The following is a 16,711-nucleotide window of genomic DNA, read 5'->3' on the forward strand; positions in this document are numbered from 1 at the left end:
TGAGATTTGATAAATACATGTTGAACCAAGGAATGAATCTCTAGGTATGTTGTCTGGGGCTCTTGAGGCTCTCTATTGGTAGAGCTAGAACTAACCCCCAAGGAGGTTAGTTTTACCTAACAAGGTAGGCTACTAATTTTCTCATACAATGAAAATACTAAAATAAGTTAATTTTGTCCATAGTGGAAAATATTTCCAAACTTAGACTTCTCTTTGAACTGTTAATCCCCAAAGACTTTTACAAAAAGGTCAATTCTGAAATTAATGATGTAAATGCAACAGGTATTCATTCTGGAATTCGTTCTGGAGAAGCATATTGGTCAGTTTGAGAAATGCTCATATTTCCTATAATTTCTTTTTTTTCAAACAAAAGTTTAGATGAAAACAACTTATAATCCCAGTATATTTAACTTGTATGTCAATTGATTATGAAGGGAAACATGTTATTTATTGGTAGAAAACATATTCGTGATTGATCCAAATTATAAAATGTTGTCTTATAAATTATTGATTAGTCTGAGTCTTTATTATTAGAACATAGGGTAAAGTATTTTCATGCCCATGAACCATACATGTTTTAGCAATTTCTTAATAACTATAATGTATATTATTTTTGGGTATTACCTATGAACTTCTGTGTGACAGGACTCATAAATGTGTCATTTTTAGAAAAACCTTTACTGATGTAAAATGTATGTAAATAAAAGGGTATAAATAATAATTTACAGTTTGATGAATCATCACAAACTGAACACCTCAGGGGAGTCAGCATCCAGATCAAGAAACAGAACTAACCACCTCAGCTCCCGATCTGTCTCCTTTCCAGCTACTCTTCACTAACCTCACAGCAACTCCTCCTCTGACTTCTAGTCTGGTCTGATTGTGAATTTTAGATAGTTAGATCATGCAGTGTGCACTGTTTTGAAAATATTTCCTTCATTCGCTTGTGTGTGATCGATAAGTTCTATTTGATTTATTGTCTATAGCTTGTTAAATAGCCATAGATGTGGCATTATAAAGCCATATGTCTGAGCAAAAATAGCCCTCTTCAGTCATTTATTAGAAAAGACAGCATTCATCAATGAGATAAATTACAAAATATTGTCTTTTATGGAAGCATACATATATGATATTAGAATACATTTTTTTTTAATAATTTTTTATTAGAGAAAGTGTATATTTACAGAAAAGTCATGCAGAAAATCTGGAGTTCCTATATCTCCACCCCATAATCAATGCTTTGTATTAGTGTGGTACATTTGTTACAATTGATGAAAGAACATTTTTATAATTGTGCTGGTAACTATAGTCCACAGTTTACATTAGGGATCCCTGTTTGTATTGTACAGTCCTATGCATTTTAAAAAAATTTATTCTGGCAACCTAAAATTTCCCCTTTTAACCACATTGAAATGCACACTTCAGTTGTGTTAATTATATCCACTGGGTTGTGCTGCCATCACCACTGTCCGTTACAAAAACTTTCTCATCATCTCCAAAAGAAACTCCAAACTTTAAGCATTAATTCCCCATTTCCTGCCCCCACCAGGCCCCAGTAACCTATACTCTAGTTTCTGTTTCGATGAATTTGCTTGTTCTAATTGTTTTCATATCAGAACAATCGTATAATATTTGTTCTTTTTTTTTCTGGATTATTTCCCTCAACATGATGTTGTCAAGGTTCTTTCATGTTGTCGCATGCATCAGAATTTCACAGCATAAAATTTTTAAAATAGATATATTGAGACAGCTTTTGGCAAGTTTTTATGGAAATAATTCAAACTTCTTCCTTCAAACTGCCTCATTGGCTAGTATGGAAAGACAATGAAAGTGCAATAATTAAGCAATTAAATTTCTAATATTTCATGTTCCATACTTTAATATTTAGTCAGCATTTATTTTCAAATTACTATACAAAGCACTATTCATATGAAGGAACCCTTTGCTGAGGGAACAGTATTAATTTTACATAGACTGAAATGTACCTAAAACCACTGGCCTCTTATTATTTAGTGTCAATTTCTATTGCTCTGATGGAAAATGTGAATTATTTTATCACTTTGCCCCAATCATTTAAAATATTTAGATATGTTAATATTTTTATATTCAATTCTTTATATATTTTGAAGATCTGAAATCACAGTGAAGGTTCATGAAATAAGTGACTGCTTAGAAAACTATGCAGCAAAGCTATGTGGAAACATGTCATTCTTTGTCAGCAAAGAATTTCAGGAAGTTGCAACTAACAGACGGTGTTGTATTACCCTTCGAAGACTGAATCGAGAAGAGATCACAGGCTCTGTGAGGCAGGTCCTGATCCTGGCTGGGCATTTCAGCTCCATCTTGTCCTGCAGTTTAAAATCACTGGCTAACTTTATAACTTCAAAAAAAAAAATAATAAAAAAAAAAAAATAAGGAGGGTTTTGACAATTCTCCCATTTTTTCCCTATTTTTCCCGTGATAGTGTGCCCCATATCAGGAAATCAAACTCCTTGTTATTTAATACGTTAGTGCTTTAGGGGAAAATATGTAGGTAAAAGTACTTTTTACTTTTTTTTTTTTTCCCATAGGGTGAAAATGATTTCTTTCTCCTCAAACTTATTATGCCAATGATTACCATCAGATTGTGTGTGTGTGTTTATGTTTAGGGAAGGTGAAACAGCAGGGGTCAAAGGACCTAAAGAAAAGAGTCTGTTCTAAAAAAAAGTGTGAAAAGTTTGGAAATTATCAACTATTGTATCCAAAAAAGCAAAAGTAGTTTTCATGCTTTTATTAGCCGTTGGTCTTCATCTAAATATTCTGTACTATTTTTATAATTAAGATATTACAGTTTGAAATTACTGGTTGAAGGGGCACACTATTACTCTTGAAATTTCAGGAATTTGGTTTCTTGCTCCAACGATATGTTTGCTATAACAAATTTCTCACATGGAGGTTTCAGTGCTTCCTGGAGAGAAGAAAAGTCTTTGGCAGGCCACCATCGAATGAAACCTGATTCCAGGCAGTCAGAATCTTGTCTGACCTTCATTCCCACATGCCCGGGATAATTGTGAAAGAAATAGGCCACTGTTTTACAGCAAAACATTTTCTTAAAAATGCAAAGTGACTGAATATATATGTCTTGTAAAAACTATTCATCAATGACATTATCATTTTCATATTTTGAGATTATTATTGTCACATTCTAGCATATGACAAATCTCTCCTCCTTCTCTCTCCCTCTCCCCTCCTCCTCCTCCTTCTCTCTCCCCTCCTTTCCCCCTCCCCCTCCCCTCCCCTCCCCCTCCCTCTTCCTCTCTCCCTCCCTCTCTAATGGTGTACTGCTACAATTAGAGGTGTCTGTCATTGCAGAAGAAATGAAGTCACCTTATCAAAATTCTCAGAGTTCTTTGAGATTGGCTAAAAACACAAGCTCAAGAGGTTTGTTCTATGAGGTATGTCTGTCTCTTCAAGCATTAGCTGTTCAATGTATAGTTAGGTTTTACATTTAGTAGTTCTGACAATCTTTGTTTTAATTGGAATATCTGATCCATTTAATTTTGATACAATTGTCAGGTTTTTTTTGGTTTAAAACCTAAAAATGTTAGCATTATTTATTTGCCCTTTATAGCCTGTAGTTAGTTCTTCTTTCTTCTTTTCTCGTTGTTCTCTAACTACACATAATTTAAGTCTTTCTAGTGTGCCTTATATGTCCCTTACTCTCCATTTTCTGTTTTCCATTCCTTTCTCTCTATCTTAGTTCTCTCCATATATGTTCTGGCAACCTATTTTCTGGTGTAGTTAGGTATTTTTTTTTTTTCTTCAGTTGTCTAATCTGCTATTAAATGCACCCATTTAGTTCTTAATTAGGTATTGCTATATTTAGGCCTATATTGTCATTTCAATATTTTTTAGTTTTTGTTTTTCTTGCCCGAACTCTCATTTTTTCACTTATATCCTTGAGCATAGTAAGCACAGTTATTTTGAAAGGCATGACAGTAAAATAGAATGTAGGGTTTATGTGGTACTGTTTCTGTAATTTGTTTTTTCTGCTGTTTTCCCTTAATGCTATTGTATTCCCATATGTTTCTGGTTATGCTCTATTTTATGCCAGTCATTGTATTCGCAAAATTGTTTGTGGAATTAAAATCCAAATGAGGGTTATGCTCTCTGCCTCCAGAGAGGATTTTCCTTGACTTCAGCCAAGTGTTAGCAAGCTAGATTTACTTCAACTTCGTTGAGGGTCTGAGATGACTCAAATAGGAGCCCCAGTCTTGGCCAAGGCCTCTGAATTTCTGGTTTAACATTATTTATAGTTTTCCCGCATTTAGGATCCTGTGGACTCCAATTATTGCCCTTGGCCCTAAGAGACCAACAAAGCACAAGTCACCCTCCTGGCCTGTGACGCTTCTCTGGGGGAGTCAGAAGCCCTCAAAGGAAAGTCTGCCAGCAACTCGAGCTCATTTCCCTGAAATGTCTGTCCTTTCCTGAATCCTCTTCCATTAATATATTTTAAGCTGTCATTTGCTTCAAGAGAATTTATTTTCACATTTTTTAGTGTTTCTATTAATTTTCAGTGAGATGTTTGGTCTGAAATACCTAGTTTCATCTTTTTCGTTCCACCCACTTGAGCAAGAGTGGGCGGGCAAGGATGAGAAAGGAATAGAGGAAATTATCTGATATCAAAGAAAGGGTTCAAAACAAATAGATTGGTTAGAAATACTTTGCAGGAAGCAGAAATTGCAAAGAAAAAAGAAGAATAGCATTCACAGAGAGCTGTGAGATAGTATAATAAAAAAACATCCAGGGAATGAAGAACAATAACACCAAAACCACTTACCTAAAATTAAATATATAGTTATAAAAATGAGCAGCTATTAGCAGTTGTGAAAGATGAAGTAAAAAACTCATCCAGAGCAGCCCAAGGGCCATGAGACTGATGAGCAGAAGGGTGAGCTGTAGTGTGTACATATGGTGGAATATTGTGTGGCTGCAGGAAGGAATGAAGTGAGCCATGCAAAGACGGAAATGAACCTTGAGGACATTATGTTGAGCAATATAAGCCAGAAACAAAAGGGCAACTGTTTTTTGGTCTCACTAATATGAACTAGCTGTAATGAGCAAACTCTTAAGAGTTAAACTTCAGAGCGTAGCTTATCAGGAGAGAGAAAGAGGGCAGAGATTAGGCAATTGATGCTTAAGGAGCACAGAATGTTTAATAAGATTGATTGTAAATGTTCAGAAATGGATATCACAGAACTGTGCGATGGTAGCACAATACTGTAAGTGTAATTAACAATGCTGAGTGTGAGTATGTTTGAAAGAGGAAGGCTAGGGGCATGTATGTCATCACAAGGAAAATTAGAGGATAAAACTGGAGCTGTACAATTTAGTGAAACCTAGAGTGGACAGTGATGGTGGTTAATTGTACAAATGTACGTCACTAATACAGGAAGTTAATAATAGGGTGGTATGCAGGAAAAAATACAATTAATGCAAACTAAGGCCTACAGTTAACAGTAACATTGTAATATTCTTTCAGTAATTGTAACAAAGGCGCTATACTAAAGCTAAATGTTAGTAAAATGGGGATATGAAGGGTATGGAATGTTCTCATATTGACAGTGGAGGTGAATACATAACTATGTGATTATACCAAGAGCCTTTAATTCTACGTTTAGAATGGATTGTATGGTATGTGAATAAAACTTTAAAAATAAATAAATAGATTAATTAATTAAGAAATTCATCCAGGAAGATGGCAAAATAAAGGTTATGGAAAACAGAAGGAGACAGAAAAGAAAATTACTGAACTGATCAAGGAAGTCCAAATCTGAAATATTGGGTTGTAGAAAAGTAGATCCAGAAAAAAATGTAGAGGGAGAAATAGTAATAAGAAATAATAATTAAACTTCTGATTTCAGCTCATCAATACAGAAAGCTGAAAAGAGCTCCGCTCCTAAATTTACAAAAAAAAACTGAACTCATTGGAAATACGATGCCACGGGACAAACAACTGACCTTAAATCAGAACGAGAGCCACAAGGGACACCCAAAGGGACAAACAGGTTGTGGGTGTTTGCTTACATGGGGCAAATGCCAATGAATGACATATATGCCACCAAGAGAATTCCACTAGAAATTGCTGATGACTTGCTAAAGGCCAAATACAGGTGAAGGTGAAAGTGGAAGGCCACTGAGGGAAGCAGACATAGCAGGGTTCCTGCTGTCTTGCAGGGTTTTCCTTCAGGAGCTCCCTCCACCAACTCCTCAGGTGCTCAGAGAAAAGATGAGCAGGAACCCTTGGGGAGCTTCTGCCGTGGTGCTCACAGGGCCGGGAGCAGCCGCCAGTGCTCAAACCCATCCCGAGTCATCTATCATAGCTCCTGCACCTGCAGGTCATCAGAGCCTGGTGCCTACATGCATTTGGGAGCCTCACAAGAAATAAAGCTGTACGTCGTGGGGAGGGTCAGGAATGCATTCTAGACCAGCACTACATCTTAAAGAGAAGACAAAGCACTTGTGAAAACCCGACATCCTAGACCCATGTTCACAGTGACTTCAAAAACCCCTCCTCCCCCAGCAATGACCAAATAAAAATAAAAATGGAATACAGTAGAAGAGAGCTGTAGGAAACGTAAAATCTCTAGGAAGCAGAAGAAAGGTAGGACAAAAGCTAAGTATAGAGATCAAGGTATATGTATGATAACCACTGGCCTATAAAGCATGCCAAATTTTCAGTAAAAAACTATGAAATATAAAAAAGGCAAGAAGAAATACAATCTAAGAAACAGAGTAACAAAAGAGTACCAGATTCTCATGCAGCACAGCTTTTGCAAATAGCATGCAGAGAATTTGAAATAACTGATTAATATGTGTGCCAGTTTGGATATATTGTGTCCCTCAAAAAGCTATGTTTTTTGGTGCAATCTTGTGAGGGCAGATATTAATCTTTTGATTGAGTGTTTCCATGGAGATGTGACTCACCCAACTGTAGGTGATACTTTTGATTAGATTATTTACATGGAGGTGTTACCCCACTCATTCAGTTTGGGTCTTAATTAAATCACTGGAGTCCTGTAAGAGCTCACAAACAGAGGAGCTCAGTGCTGCAGCTGAGAGAGACTTTGGAGAGACGCTTGGAAGCGGATGCTTAGAGATGCTAGCCCAGAGTTTGCTCTGGAGAAGGTAAGAGAGACAAGCCCAGACACATTTTGGAAAATGCCATTTTGAAAGTAGAACCCCATAGCAGATACCAGCCATGTGCCTTCCCAGATGACAGAAGTTTTCTCGATGCCATCGGCCATTCTTCAGTGAAGGCACCCTAATGTTGATGCCTTAGTCTCAACACTTTTATGGTCTTAGGACCACAACTTTGTAACCAAATAAACCCCCTTTATAAAAGCTAATCCATCTCTGGTATTTTGCATAATGGCAGCATTAGCAAACTGGGACAATATGTTAAAGATGCTAATGGAAAAATAGATAATATGCAAGAACAGATAGGTAAACTGTAAGAATAAAATTATAATATTGGAAATCAAAAGCATAGTAACAGACATAAAGAAATCTCAAAGTACACCAAGCAGGATAAATATGAAAATTACCAGAATTAGACTTACATTCAAACTCTTAAAACCAAAGACATTGAGAAAACCTTGAATGTATCCAGAGGGGGAATACGCATTATAGTTCAAAGAACAAGGGTAAGAATTTCAGCAGACTTCTTGTAAGAAGCTATGCATGCAATGGGAGAATGGCGTGAGTTCTGAAAGTAAAAAACCAAAAACCAAACAACCCCCCCAGTATTCTATATTTCTATACCCATGAAAAATATCCTTCAAAAAGAAGGAGAAATAAATACTTTCTTAAACACAAAACCACACACAAAAATAAAGAAACTAGTTAGCAGAAGACCTACTCTCTAAAGAAATGTTACTGAAAGTTCTTTGAGCAAAAGGAATATGACATAGGTCAGAAACTTAAATAGAAAGAACAGAACACCGGGAACAAATTATATAAGGGCCAAAAAAAGCTTTTATTTTTCTTATTGTTGAATGCTTTAAATGACAATTGATTTTTTAAAGCAATAATAGTAAAAATGCATTGTGTATTTATAGCATATGTGAAAGTGAAATGTATGACAATAATATCACAAAGGGTGGGAACAGGAATTGGGAAGATTCTGTTATAAAGTCCATGCATCATATGTGAAGCATCATATTATTTGAAATGGATTCAGATTATTTAAAAATGTGTATCTTATATCCTGGAGAAACCATAAAAATGTAAAAATAAAAATAAGAAGAAATGATAAATCAATCAAAAAGATAAAAGAATAATAATAAATACACAATTAAAACCACAGAAAGCAGAAAAAGAGAAAAAATAAATAAGAAAAAAATGCAACAATTAGAAAACTGCAAGCAAGCAAGATGGTAGATTTTGATTTTACTCTGTAGGAAATTATTTTAAATGTGACTCATTTTGGCACTCAATTGTCAGAGTGGATTCTAAAGCAAAACTTAAATACATGCTGTCCCAGCAGAATAAGGAAACATGAAGATTAAAAGAAATGTGGTATCTTGAATTGGATACTGGAATAGCAAAAGGACATTAGCAGAAAAACTGATGATAAAAAGAATGGAAATTACAGGCGAGTTGGAAAGGGAAGTTTTGGTTTGCATCATAAGTCTTAGACAATTGCATCTTTAGTCCTTTTGAATGTAAAACTTTGGTAAAAATTAAATTCACAGTCATTGGAGGAGGACTTCAGAGACAGCTGAATGAGGAGCTCAGTTAAAAAAAAAATCCTCTCCTGAAAAACAATGATTAAATTGGACAACATTTTCAAAACTAATCCATCACTGGACGAAGGAAACTTATCAAAGGCATAAAAGAAATTGAGAAGTGTCTGTTGAAGAAAATTTGGTTAGAACAGTGGGAGTAGGTGACGGTTTAGACGGTGGCTGCCCCACTTCCACCCCTGCCTTAGCCCCAGCTCAGAGAACTGTGCATGTAGGTGAAAAGGGGTCTTCAGCCAGAGGAGGCTGATGGGATTTGGTGGGAGCTTGGAAACACCCATGCCTGGAATCATCGATGAAAACAATAGTGGTATCAGTGCCAAACCATCAGCGAAGGCCAGTATCACAGGCAGCCTGAGGCTGAGACACTGGGGCGAGCAAGGCCTGCAGAGTAAGACAGAGAGTGAAACTTGCTAGGCTCCTGACCATCCCTGGAGTCTAGAAGATGCCCACACTCAGAAGATAAAGGAGAGAGCCTGAATGAGCTACTAGTTCCCGCCAGAATGTGAGGCCTTGCATGCGCAAAAGTAGAAGCTTGTGTAGTTTTATAAACTTTCTAAACCTTGACTGTGTTCCCCCCCCATAGAGAGCTCCATCAGCAGAAAGGAAGTTTTTCTGGCTCAAACAGTTAAAGCACAACCTCTGACCAGTCACTGATTGACTGAAATTATGCTGACCAAGAGCGAACACCTAAGAATCCAGGCTTATAATATAAAAACAAGAAAAAAATGCATTCAAAAATAAAACATCATCATTCACAATATTGACAGGCAAGAAAAGGGGGAAAAAACAAACATAGGTGTCTTAATAGAAGCAGAAAAATCATTCAACAAAATTCAATATTCATTCAAGTTAAAATCTTTCTGCCAACTAGAAATAGAAGGAACACTGCCTGACTTAATAAAGTCACTTAAAAAAGACCATCAGCTAACATCATACTCGAGGAGAGGCCAACTGCTTTCTCCTTAAGATCAAGGACAAGGATGTTTTCTCTCTTTGCGACTGTTCAGCATTGTGCTGGAAGTCCTCGCTAATGTAGTGAGTTAAGAAAATTGAATAAGAAGCATCCAGATTGTAAAGGAAAAAATAAAACCATCTCTACTTAGCCACAAATGTGGTTGTCTATATGGAAAATAGCAATGAATCCAAAAAATTTCTTAGAACCAATTCAGCAATGTCAGAGGAGACAAAATCATTATATGAAATCCATTGAATTTCTTTTTGCTAGCAATATCATTCACCCACAGACTTCTACATGAATTTTCATACTATTGTAATTCATAGTGGTCTAAAAGTGGAAATCACCCAGATGTGGAATATCCATGTAATAGAACACCATTCAACAACAGAAAGAAAAACTTTGGAACATGTTGCCACATGGGGGAATCTCAAAAATATTGTGCTGTGTGAAAGAAGCCAGAAAGAAGTACATATATTAAATGATTTGATTTATATGAACTGTCCAGAAAGCCAAATCTATGGAGAGGGCAAAGACTAGTGGCCCTCTCGGTTTGAGACAGGCACAGGAAGTGACTGCAATTGGACATGAAGCATTTTTGGGGGTTAGTAGAAATGTTCTGCATTTGGTTTGTGTTGAGGGTTGCACAACTCAGTAAGTTTGCTAAAAATCATCAAATTGTTCTTTTAAAACGAGCAGATTTTGTGGTATGTACACTACACCCCAAAGAAGCCTTTATGAATTAAATGAAAATGCCAAGTCAAGCTAAGAAAAAATAAACAAATTAGACACTGTAGATTATCTGATCTGAGTGATAATGATAAACCTTTCATATGTAATAGACACAGAAGATATTTATTGATTTTAACATTTTCTCCCTCTTTTTGGTTATGTTTGATGCATCTGGTACCTGATCTCTGATCTAAGCATGGAAGAGGCCTCTGATGAGTTCTTCAACCGTTTCCATTGTGACCAAGTTGCCCACATGGGTTTCTGGAAATAATCCTGACTGACACTGTTACCCATTTCTTTTTCCTGATGTACATATTCCCTAACTACAAATTTTCCTGCCGATTCATTTCACAAGTTTTATCATGTTTTTTATTAGCCAGACTCATGGTCAATATTTTTTCCAGCATACTCAGAATAAGCCAAATATTTTAATGAAATGAGTCTCTTTATTAGCAGTGAGAAATGAGCATGCAAGTGACATTTCAGAAACACACAAGCATCGATTACTCAGAGCAATGAGAGGCTGGGGGCTTTACCAAACAGACCATATGAGGCTGTTGCCCATTTGATGCTACAGCATTGCTCACCAATGCCATATTTCTCATTATTTACATGCATAGCAAGATTGCCACACAACTCTAGTCTTTCCTGGAATCAAACAAAGCATTGGCTGTAGATAAAGTAGTAGCAGGTTTTTGGAAAAACAATTTTTTTGTGCTCCGTTGATGACATGAACAATATATCACTAAATAGTATGTGAGGTAATACTAAAACTTCCAAGGAAAATTAGTTCCATATTTATTACCCATAGAAGGAGACATGTCATAAGGGAAGATTTAATTAATTTGGATTCTATTTAAATATTCAACTTTAAAAATTATTTCCAAACTTCTATAGTTCCTTGAAGTCATGTGGAATACAGGCAATTTGGAAATGGCTAATTGTCTCTAGATATGGAATAATATTTGTTCAGAGTTTTTAAATTCTGGTAGAGTTAATTAATTCAGGTATAAGAGCTCTGGAGATACATGTCTAGTCATATGACAACAGAAAAGATTTGTGCTATGAGGTAACCAGACATTTTCTTGTATGCTTAATAAATATGTTTTATTGCTTATCATTATTTCATATATATTAGTATCAAGTCTTTTATATGTCAAACTGGGAGAATATTGGACATTTCCATGGTTAAGATTATATGTATATATATGCATTTTATAAAATAAAATTTAAAAGAAAGAAATTGTAGTTTTCTAATGAGAATTTATATTAATGTATTTTTTGTTTTATTTGTGTGTTCTTTGTGAATGATTTTTAATTTCATTGCAGGAAACATCACACTTAATGGAAAACAGTTCTACAGTAATTATTCTTTTAGGAAATATGTTTAAATGTCACTTGCTTATAAAAATTCTTTTTATTAATGCCACGTTATTTGTTTGTTGAAGAAAAAGGAGGAGGAGGAGGAGGGGAAGGAGGAAAGGAAGGGTTCTAGAAAAGAACAAGAATAATAAAGAAAAAGAGGAGGAGGAAAAGGAGAAGGAGAAGAAACTTTTCCTGACAATGTGATATGAGTCTTTTGTAACATTGTTCTGTGCATGTCAAGAGTAAATACTAAAATCATGTCAGGTTATGTGTGGGCTAATATCTTTAAAAAGCAACACAACTGATAAAATGTCATAGAAAGGATTATAGAATGACAGGTTTTTTTTTCCTCAAAGTAATGATTTATATCTTTTGGAGAAACTTTTTTTACAAATATGGATTTAGGTATATTTTTAAATACCTGCAATGCTATGATGGAGATAGAAAGCCTCAATAATAAATACAATAGGAAACTCATCTGACAGTTATCTCCTTTGCCTTTACATTTGTGACATAAAGTACTGTTTATTCTAGTTAGCAATAGAATTTAACACATCCAACATTTCAATATTTTAGCCAAGCATAAATTGTTGTTTTATTTTCTTTCAAATTATTCTGATATTATTTGTGACTTTCAAGATACAGGATTTGAACCTGGGATCCATATACTTTGTACTATCAAATTTTTGAAATAGGTTTTATTCTCTTTGAATACTTTTCTAGTCATTTTAGGACATATTAATTTGAAAGGCTAAAATAATTTATGGATGACAAACTCTCATCTGAGCTCTTTCTTACCTGGGCCAGGTAACTTTCTAATTTTGATGAAGGGCTTTAAGCTTGGAAGAGCAATTTCAGTAACTGGGACGTAGTGTGGATTACAGCATTAATGTCACTTGGGATAAATAGCTTACTGATTCTTACATTTTGATTTCTCTAACACGAACTTTTACTGCAGCAAAGTACAGGTAAATTTAGAAAGGTTTTTTATAACTAGGAAATAAAAGCAGGAGACTTACTACCCTTAAGGCTATAACACAGAAACTAACATTCTTTTAATGAATAACACTTCATGAAATTCCTCAAATAGCTATACTCTGATTGTGAGAAGTGTTTTTCCTTTGAATAGCCCTACTTTCTGAAGAATCAAATTTGGATATGCTTGTCTTTCTGTTTGAAAGAGGAGGCTGCTAGGTTATTTAAATAGAATGGTGCATGCCCCAAAAGAGATTTGTAAGTTGATTTTATGAGAATAAATTTGAACATATTACATGATTTTAATAAATTATAAGCAGATCCATAAAACCAAATAGAAATTGAAGATTGTCTTTAAAAATCATCTTTAATGTCCACACAAGAGGCAATTTAATCAAGGAAGCCCTACGATATAAGAAAACACCTATATTTTCTTTAAGGGAAAGACAGTTTGCTGTCTTTGGACAGAGCCAATGCTGATTTGTGGTGCATGGATGATCGTTTCTTTGTAGACTCCTTTCCTGATGTCGTCCCTCTAGGGATTCTGAGCACTGCCTGAAGTGAAGACGTAGGAGATGGAAGGTGAGCCTTAGTGGGTGTGAATGAAGATATTTATTTTTATTACATGTGTAGGAAGGAGGGAGATGCTGATTCCCCCCTGGGATGAGAACAAATACTTGTTGAATAATATCATGGACTCCCTTTGTTTCCAAAAGGCTTCCTATCACAGTTTTCTGTGTCACTTGATGGTAAACTCAAGATAGATTCAACGTCATAGACTTCTCTTTTTGAACAGCACGTCAGTCTCTACACATTTGAAGCTCCAGATTGGACCATGATCTATATAGATAACTCTAGACTTTTTAGTGGCAAGAAAAACTCCTTCACTTATTGCAAAGATCCCGTTATAACCCCTGCAAAGCAATTTGAGCCCTGAAGCAGGAAATTTGATTACCAGCTAATCTACTTCCATTGCTCCCTACATAGTATCATGATAATGTACCCTCAAATGTTAGAGAGAGATTTATTTCCAGTACAGATTAAAAACCAGCCATTCCCTTCATAAACACATTTGCCACTCTCCTTTTAGATTAGAGAGAACTTTGTTAATAGCATTTAATGTTGCTGCATCTGGGTACAAGTTTGTTTATGCATTTGGAAACCAGGACTATCTCAGTGAAGCTTTCTAGCTTGTGTGAAACTCCATAGAAGCAGAGCTATTTGCAGAATTCTGCAGCATCCAAAAGGCATGGATGAAAGTCAAATACGTGCAACAAAATTGGATTCTTGGTGTCACATGCACTTCTGTAGGTCCCCAGAAACCCAAACCTGGTGGTCCATAGGCACAGGGTTTAAACTGTGACAGCCTGCCTACCATCATCACTACAAAAAACAGCATTTTTTTTCAGTACAAGAATGGGAGACATTGTTAATAATGTACACACCAGAATATTCAGCCACTCTGAATTTGTTAACAGAAGAGATTTGTATTTATCCACTGGAAGACATGGGAAGTTTCTAAGGGTTTATGTTTTCCCTGGTCTTGATATTTAGTGAATCATTTGGCAGAAATTCAAAAGGCAAACACACATCCTTGCCAGTGAATCATTAGAATTATTATAAAGATTAGAGTTATTTAATTATTAGTATGAGTTTTACACTGAATGTCACATACCAAAGTGTTTGGGCTTGGAAGAGAACATTTGATCACAACCATATGCGTGGACTTGGGTGACTTAGAACTCAGTGCTCTGAGGTCCAGCTGACTGAGCCCTGCCGACCATGTGTGGAAGAGTGAGGTGAGGGGCAGGGAGAAAAACGGGGATCACAGGGCTCTCATCTACGGCAGCAGCTCCTATAGGTCTTATGCTAATACTGCATACACAATTCAGGGGACACAGCAGAGTACAGTTCACTTCTCACTGTATCTGAGAACTGTTCTGACTTTCCAGTCATCCACTCACTATGCCAGTTTTCAATCTGTAGGTTCTATTCAAATAATATCCATAGACCTAAAGAAATGACAATACACATAAATGCAAATATCACCAGGTTAAAAGCAAGCTCACCTTTGGAAAGGCCATTAATATAAATAATTTACCTATGCATCATATGGAGCTTGAAGGCTCATCTTCTTCAGGCAAACTGCTTCAGAAAGCAAAAATAATAAAAATAAACATCAACTTTCCTAGGACATGTGAGCTTTGCAGGTGCAATTAATGCAGGTGTGTGTTAATTCAGTAGGAATAGTAACTTGAAAATATGAATAATAATCATAGTAATCATAAAATAAACTGAAAATAATTCTTGATTTGGAAACAAAATGTTATATTTTCAGGTATGGGAATTTCTGACTAACTTTGAGTAGTCTAAGCAAATAAAATAAAAGTCAAGGAGATACATATGCATTAAATCACTCTATCAAAGTGCCTCCATTTTTTTTAAGAAAGGGCCATAGGTTTGCTTTAAAGAGTTGTATTATTTAGAAATATATAGTAGAAAAAGAAGTCAGATATAAATTAATATATGGGAACTGTTAATGCTATAAATACAGTCTTTAGAAAGAGAAAATATTCTATTGAAAAGGATTAAAAATTTGAATATATCTCTTTAAGCTTAGGAGTGTATAATATAGAAATTTCAAGTCTGATCTTAACATAGATAAATTTATTGCATAATACAATTTAATATTTTAAAATTATTTAAAATATCATATTTATCTTAATACTCCTAAACTATTCCTTCATTCCAAAAGGCTGCTTTAATGACTATACACAATGTTAAAATTCAGAAGCCTAGAAAATACCACTGGTCAAAAACTTTATATAGGACATTGAGAATTTTATATGTCTTCTGTTTTGTTGTGAGTTACAGGTGAAGAGCAAATAAAATAGTTCTTTTACAACTATTTGGATTTAATATTATAAAAATAGGCTAACTATATCAGAGCATTAGCATAGCCATAGAGAAGAAAGATAGAATTAAAGCAAGAAAATTTTGAACTTTTTACTCTGAATATACACTTTCAGCTGGAAACAGAACTGGAAAGAAAATTTGACCTTTACTTAGTGGGTTTTCTATTGATAGAGTTATACATGTGAGAGTTCCAAAAAGTTATGTATATTGTAAAGTTAAGCCAATGAGTAAATATATTGATGTTGTTAGGAAATAGGATTTTCACAGTGGGAGCAGAGAAATACAAATATTGAATGGGGAAGTGGAGAAGAATACTGTCCTGCTGGATTGCATATAGTTGTTAGAATAGAATTTCAACCCGTATTCATGATGAAAACTTGCAGTGAACCAGATACAGAATGTCCATAACTTGAGAAATGGCAAGAAGGATCCACACCCAAAAACCTCATTCTTAATGGAGAAAGTCAGAATGCTCCCAGGAATATCAAGAACGGGACATGGTGTCTGTTGTCACTACTTCCATTTAAATTTTATTACAATCACTAGCTACTGGAAAAAGGCAAAAAAAACTACTTAAAACCATAAAGGTTAGGAAGGAAAATTTATAGACAATGTGACCTTGTATTTAGAAAATTTTAAGAATTTATAAAAAGATACTAGAATTTAAAAAAATGATTTTAGAAAGGTTGTAGGATTCAAAGTCAATATGCAAAAATTAATTGTATCTCTAAATCGTAGACATGAATAATTAGAGTAATTCCATTTAAAATAACACAGAAAATATGACATACTTAGGGATAAATATGACAAAAGCTGGGAAAAACTTGTACAGTGAAAATGATAAACACTGCTGAAAGAAATTAAAGAAAAACTAATTAAATGAAGTTATACCATGTATATGAATTTGGAAGTTTCAATGTTGCATGATATCAATTATCAAGTTAGCTATAGATTCAAAGCTACACAATTTCAAAATCACAGT

The sequence above is a fragment of the Choloepus didactylus genome, chromosome 7 (assembly GCF_015220235.1).
Source record: "Choloepus didactylus isolate mChoDid1 chromosome 7, mChoDid1.pri, whole genome shotgun sequence".
Lineage (NCBI taxonomy): Eukaryota > Metazoa > Chordata > Mammalia > Pilosa > Megalonychidae > Choloepus > Choloepus didactylus.